Source organism: Mauremys mutica, chromosome 10 (assembly GCF_020497125.1).
Source record: "Mauremys mutica isolate MM-2020 ecotype Southern chromosome 10, ASM2049712v1, whole genome shotgun sequence".
NCBI lineage: Eukaryota > Metazoa > Chordata > Testudines > Geoemydidae > Mauremys > Mauremys mutica.
In genome coordinates, this window is record NC_059081.1 from 19,426,135 (window position 1) to 19,433,353 (window position 7,219).

Consider the following 7,219-nt stretch of genomic DNA (forward strand, 5'->3'; position numbering starts at 1 on the left):
GCTGGTGAAGTGATTTCATCCTAAACCCCTTTCCTGAACGTCACTGTCTTCACTTCAGTAGTTGATTAATTTGTTTTGATAAATGATTTCATGGTTTTAGTAGCTATGATGTTATTTACAAGGTACAGTGCTTAGTGGAATAGAATATTGTTGCATGAGTGAATTTAATAGCTTGAATACTCAGTTCATTCAGTGAGGCAGGTGAACTTGATTCAATATTGAAATGGTTTACTGTAGATAATGCTTTAGCTGCAAGATGGGATCTTTAATTTTGTATATACAGCCAAGTCAATATCAATGTATTAAATATTTGAGGTGATGAGTGATTTAGTAGGAAGTATACCCGGCATTAATAGCAATTTACAGTCATGTTGGTGTGACTTGTTTTACATATCTACATCTAGGGATCAAATATTAATCCCAGTGTACTTTAGAATGTACTTACTATATTTCACAGCTGCTGTACTGAACAGAAACTACTACCACTTTTATACAGCAGCATGTGCAGTTTCATGTTAGCAGACCTCAATATATCCTGTAATACTATGACAAATTCTAAAAGGGGAGGGAAGGAAATCTCCCCTTCAGACACAATGCTGTATGCATCTCTAGTGTACAACAGATGAAAGATTTCAGCCAGTTGTCCTCTGTTATGGGTGGTATGTCCTCTTCAGTGATGCATTAGTGAGAACTCTTGGGAAACACTTGTTGTAATGTTGCCACCAAATCAAAGGGAGGGGTGGTGATGGTTTTATAACCCATCAAGAGCACTGTCTCTGGAAGCTGTGCCAATTCATCCCTACCAGAGATGACAGATCCCTGGAAATTTACAGAAATACATTAATATATAACAAAACTTTCACTAGATGAAATATAAGAATGATCAGACCAATGGCCCATCAAGTCCAGTATCCTGTCTGACAGAGGCCAGTGCGAGATGCTTTTGGCACTTGGAGGTTTAGAGATACCTGGAGCATGGGGTTGCATCCCTGATAATTTTAACCAATAGTCACTGATGGACTCATCCTTCATGAACTTATCTAAATCTTTTTTGAACCCAGTTATATTTTGGCCTTCACAACTGCCTATGGCCATGAGTTCCACAAGTTGACTGTGTTGTGTGAAGAAATACTTCCTTTTGTTTGTGTTAAACCTGCTGCCTATCAATTGAATCAGGTTACCTCTAGTTTTTGGGTTATGTGAAGGAGTAACTAACAATTCTCTATTCACTTTCTCCACATCATACTTGATTTTATAACCTCTTTCAAAGTCCTCCTTAATCATTTCTTTTCAAAGCTGAATAGTCCATCTTTTTAATCTCTCCTCATAGAGGAACTGTTCCCCTAAACATAATCATTGCCCTTCTTGGAGAAAATGGCCCTTTCCTGGTTTTGTTGTTGTTGTTGTTTTGCTAGGGTTATTTTGGAAGTTACTTTATCTGTGTACTGATCTGTCAGTACAGCTTTATACAGAGGAACAAGGTTCCAAGCCTGTTGAGTGTAATCCAGCCTGGTGGGAAAGTTAGGGTTTTCCCATCTCTTACAATTGACTGAGCAGCCAACAGAACAGTGCTCAACTTCAGTCTATCTATCGAATGCAAGGTTGAAGTGTCCCAAGAAATGAACTTTTGGGTACCAAAAAAATCTAGTGATGTTTTTGAGGCAATACAGAGCCAATCAGGAGTTAATTTTGGACAAGTCAGCTGATTGTAGTGTTTCCAGCATCTGGAATGTCCATTTTAAGCAATGTTGGCACTATTGAGGGTAACAACCCTTGTAGCTAGGGGGAAGCAGTAGATGTGGTATAACTTGATGTTAGTAAGGCTTTTGATACTGTCTCGCATGACCTTCTCATAAACAAATGACGGAAATACAACCTAGATGGAGCTACTATAGTGCATAACTGGTTGGAAAACCATTTCCAGAGTGTAATTATCAGTGGTTCAGAGTCAAGTTGAAAGGACATATTGAGTGGGGTCCCGCAGGGACCAGTTCTGGGTCCGGTTCTGTTCAATATCTAATCAATGATTTAGATAATGGCATAGCGAGTACACATATAAAGTCTGTGGACAATAGCAAACTGGTAGGGGTTGCAAGTGCTTTGGAGGTTAGGATTAAAATTCAAAATGATCTGGACAAATTGGAGAAATGGTCTGAAGTATATAGCATGACATTCAATAAGGACAAATACAATGTACTCCACTTAGAGGGGAACAGTCAGTTATACACATACAAAATGGGAAATGACTACCTAGGAAGGAATACTGCAGAAAGGGATCTGGGGGTCATAGTGGATCACAAGCTAAATATGAGTCAACAGTGTAAGACTGTTGCAAAAAAAAAAAAAAAAAAAAAAAGCAAACATCATTCTGGGATGTATTAGCAGAAGTGTTGTAAGCAAGACACAAGAAGTAATTCTGCTCTACTCCATGCTGATTAGACCTCAGCTGGAGTAGTGTGTCCAGTTCTGGGCACCACATTTCAGGAAAGATGTGAACAAATTGGAGAAAGTCCAGAGAAGAGCAACAAAAACTATTAAGGTCTAGAAAACATGACCTATGAGGGAAAATTGAGAAAAAAACAGGGCTTGTTTAGTCTAGAGAAGAGAAGGCTGAGGGGAGACATGGTAACAGTTTTCAAGTATATAAAAGGTTGTTATAAGGAGGAGGGAGAAAAATTGCTTTTTCTAACTTCTAAGGACAGGACAAGAAGCAATGGCCTTAAATTGCAGCAAAGGCGGTTTAGGTTGGACATTAGGAAAAACTTCCTGTCAGAGTGGTTAAGCTCTGGAATAAATTGCCTTGGGAGGTTGTGGAATCTCCATCACTGGAGATTTTTAAGATTAGACTAAAGAAACACCTGTCAGGGATGGTCTAGATAATGCTTAGCCCTGCCAAGAGTACAGGGGCCTGGACAAGATGATCTCTCAAGTCCCCATCTAGTCCTATGATTCTGTGATTCTCTGACAGATTTGTTGAAAGAGAACAAATCCCTGTGAAAGACACTATGGAATCCCAATCCTCTAGCCAGGAGCAGCAGAAGCACCCTAAAAGTGGCAGAGGGGGGCACAGGTGCCCAAACCATGGCCCCATTCCAACACAGTCTCTTTCCCCCCTCATGGCCCCACTCCCGTGCCACGGCTTTCCCCCGGAGGCCCCAACCCTTGCTTGTTCCTCTCTTCCCCCTCCCTTCTTGCTTGCCCTTACAGCTGGTAAAAAGTGGGGGGCACGGCCCCCTGGCCTCCCCACTTCCAGTACCCCTGCCTCCAGTTAAAGAGGATTGTGCCAACTCTCTTTTCTTTAACAGGCAAGGAAGAAGTTTGTTTTGTACAATCTTACAGCTTTCTGTGCTTCCTACTTAAAAACAGAATTTGCTCATAAAGAAAGGACTCTAGTGCTGGCCCCTTGAAGCTCAGGCTGAGTAAGAAAACTCCTTGTAAACAAAGGAATACAGGGAATTCTGGCATGTTCCGTTTGTGTCTCAGAAGATCTCATTTTTTTAATAGAGAATATATCAAATTATTAAACTTCCGTCTATATTGGCAGCCGCCTCTGTTAACAGGGACAAGTGAGAATTAGACCAGTTGAGTGTTAAAGAGGATACACTACTCAGCTTTAAATTGGGCACTTCCATTTCCAGGAAGGAAGCAAGGAGAAAAGCACCTAGTTTGGGGCTTGCTGGTTCACTGAAGTTGTAAGAGATTTTTCATGCCTCTCAAACGACATTCCATTTTTGCCTAATGAAAGGTAAGTGGGGCCACTAACTGGGCTGCAGGATAGCACTATTTTAGAATTCACAAGACTCCTCCTCTCCCCCTTGAGATTTATGAAATGTTAGCTTAGCTGAGTCCCTTTCTCTGCCAAATATAATTGTTTGCCTTAGGAATAGAACAGATTGTACCAAAGGGCAAGTATTGGGCTCTCCTGCACTGGCTTCTGCCCACATTCTCACTTTGTCTTAAACAAGCTGATCAGTAGGGGCCTGATCCTTTCCTAATGCACACAAATCATGAGCAAATCCACTCAAGTCTAGTGTTGTATTATCTACATACTTAAATGGGAATGCAGGTTTGTGCCTTTTATTTGGCCAAGTATATTTTTCAGAAACTAAAAACAAACATTTCCAGCCAAGTGCAGCTTGATATGTGTGTTTAGCCATTGGCATTGCCTCTCTCATGGGCTGTGGCTATGATGAAGCATTTCGGCTAAATGGGTAGCTCGCCCCTCATTTCTCTACTTTATGAGCACATGCACTCAGGGTGCATGGGGTTTATCACAAGAAGTGGGAGAGTTAGTGGGACTTTTGTCAGAATATTGACAAAACTTCCAGCTTTCTGCCTCACCTGCAAATAACTGTGGGCTCAGGGCTCTTGTGCTGTGTGATGTGATCATTCCCAGAAATGGCTCCTGCAAGAGGCTCTGTTTATAGGAAGAGTGATACTAGGTGGAAATAGCACAAAAGGAACTTGTGAGGACCGGACTGTTGGAGTGATGCAAGACATAGGGAAAGAGCATAGCCAAAGAGAGCAAAAAGGCTGGTTCCAAAATACCCTTCCTTCGTGCTGTATTTGGTCTCCAAAACACTACCCCTACTTAAAAGGGCCCCAGTTCTCACAAACGGGCTTGGTTCAATGCCAAATGCATTTGTCTGAGCAGCCTCAAGTCTGTCACTTTAGAATATTTTTATGTATAATTTAATCATGCTGTTTAATTACAGCAGCAATTTGAACAATTGCGTTTACATCTTAGATGCTAACGTCATTTTCACAATGTCCACGTAATTCATGCTTGCAACTCATGATGGGATATATAATGTCATTACACAGTAGGGCAGCGTCTTCATATTAATAAAAATACAAATGCTAAAATGAAATGGATTAATATCTAATTTGATATCTTCATTTACATGATGTGCAAAATTATCTTAAATATTTGTTATGGATGAAGCAGCTTTCCACCAATTTAGGCTTTTTTCATACTGGAGAATGTTAACATAAATTGTATCATAAATCATAGCCTAGTAGAGTACCAGAAGGCGCATATAAAAACCCATATCTTTACTGCACATATTTCCCATTAACCATAATCTATTAGTAATTGAAGTTCATTACAAATTCTTGTAGACTTTATTGCTATCATGCTGCATGACATACTGAACCTGGCTTGCATAACAAGAAGTCCTTGCTGGGAAATATCCTATTAACAATGACAGTGCATTTGTCATAGTGATAATAAACCCAAGAGCTGCCTGTAGATTATAAATTATTGCAGCGCCATTTGCACTGCTGTAGTTTAAAGTTTTGTCAGCACTTCCGTTTTAAAGCCCTGTTTTTCAGGGAGTTATGACTGAACCATAAAAATCTGCAACAAGCTGAACCGTGGCTTTCAAGGTTTCAGCCCAAGAGGTAGGAGGTGGTTGTGTGTGTTTGAGAGATTTGGTTCACTCACATTTAAGTTTTAGAAGAAGAAACCTAGTCGTTAAATTATAGAAATACAAAAGGAAAAAAATACATCCTAATTGATTCTACTGGAAAACATGAATGTTGACAAGCAATTGGCCAATATTGTTTCTAAAACTTTTGTTAGCATTAAAACTAAAGCAAGAAGAGGGTTGTAGCAGGATCATACTCAGCTATGCCATGAGGCCTTAGACAAGCAAAACTCTGTGCTTCTGTTTCTATCTGTAAAATGGAATAATGTTTACCTGCATGCGTTGCAAAGGACTAATAATTAAAGTGTGAAATCCTGGCTGAGCTGCAGTCACCTTTATGTCTATACAATGCTTTGAGCATGCAAAGCTCTATATAGGTGACAAGTATCAAGATAAAGTTACCAAGGAGTTATGAAGTATAAATATTATTTATGGCCCAAAGTACACTTTGGGTCCAAATCTGCCCTTATTTAACTTCATAATAAATTACTTCCATTTGAGTGCATCTAACATATTTCAGGAGAACCATGTGTTTCACTAGATAGATTGACAGTTATGCTTAGTATATTATAGGATGAACTACTGTGTCCACTGAAATTAGTGGGGAACTCCCCCTGACTTCAATAAGGCTAGGATTTTAACCCATACCTACAGTAAGTATTCAGTCTTAAAGTACAACATGTGTCTGGATGGGCTACATAACAGATCTGATAGTAAATAATCATGTTTCATGTATATAGCATCTTGCATCTCAATGTCCCAAAGTGCTTTAAAATCTTTAGATGCAAAAAAAATCACTTCCTCTACCACCGAGGTGCAGCAACCTCTCGGGTAAAATGTAGCAGCTGTTTAATTGCTCACAGCACCATTACACAACAATTTATGACAGGAAGTGGAGAATTCTGTAAGCAGTTGAAAGTGAGGAAATTTAGAGAAACGGAACGTAATTACTCACATTGGAATTTTGCCAGGACACTGGAGCTAACACCTCTCCTCATGCCTCACCCATCTATTTGGGGGTGACAACAATCTTGAGCCAGTTAATATAGCATATTTGGACTTTCAGAAAGCCTTTGACAAGGTCCTTCACCAAAGGCTCTTAAGCAAAGTAAATTGTCATGGGATAAGAGGGAAGGTCTGCTCATGGATCAGTAATTGGTTAAAAGATAGAAAACAGAGAGTAGGTCAGTTTTCATAGTGGAGAAATGTAAATGGTGGGGTCCCACAAGGATCTGTACTGGGACCAGTGCTATTCAATAACATGATCTGGAATAGTGGGTGAATGGTTAGGTGGCAAAGTTTGCAGATGATACAAAATTACTCTAGATAGTTTAGTCCAAAGCTGACAGTGAAGAGTTAAAAGGCACCTCATAAAATTAAGTAACCAGGCATCGAAAATGTTAGATGAAATTCACTGCTGCTAAGTGCAATGCAATGCACATTGGAAAATATAATCCCAAGGATCCATACGAAATGATGGGGTCTACATTAGCTGTTACCCTCAAGAAAAAGATCTTGGAGTTGCCATAGATAGTTCTCTGAAAACGTGTTCAATGTTCAGCAGTAGTCCAGAAAGCTCTCACAATGCACTCAAGAGCTCTAGTCCTTGCTTAGATTGGCAAAGCTAATGAGGTCACAGCGTGACATGGCAGAGCTGGGGCTTTACAAAATATCTAGAAATTAGGGCATAAGCACAAGTCTCTGTATCTACTCAATAGTCTTGAGGCCAGATTTACAATTATGCTCCAGCCTATTTGTGCTGCCCTGAGGAAAGGACATGGCACAGTTCT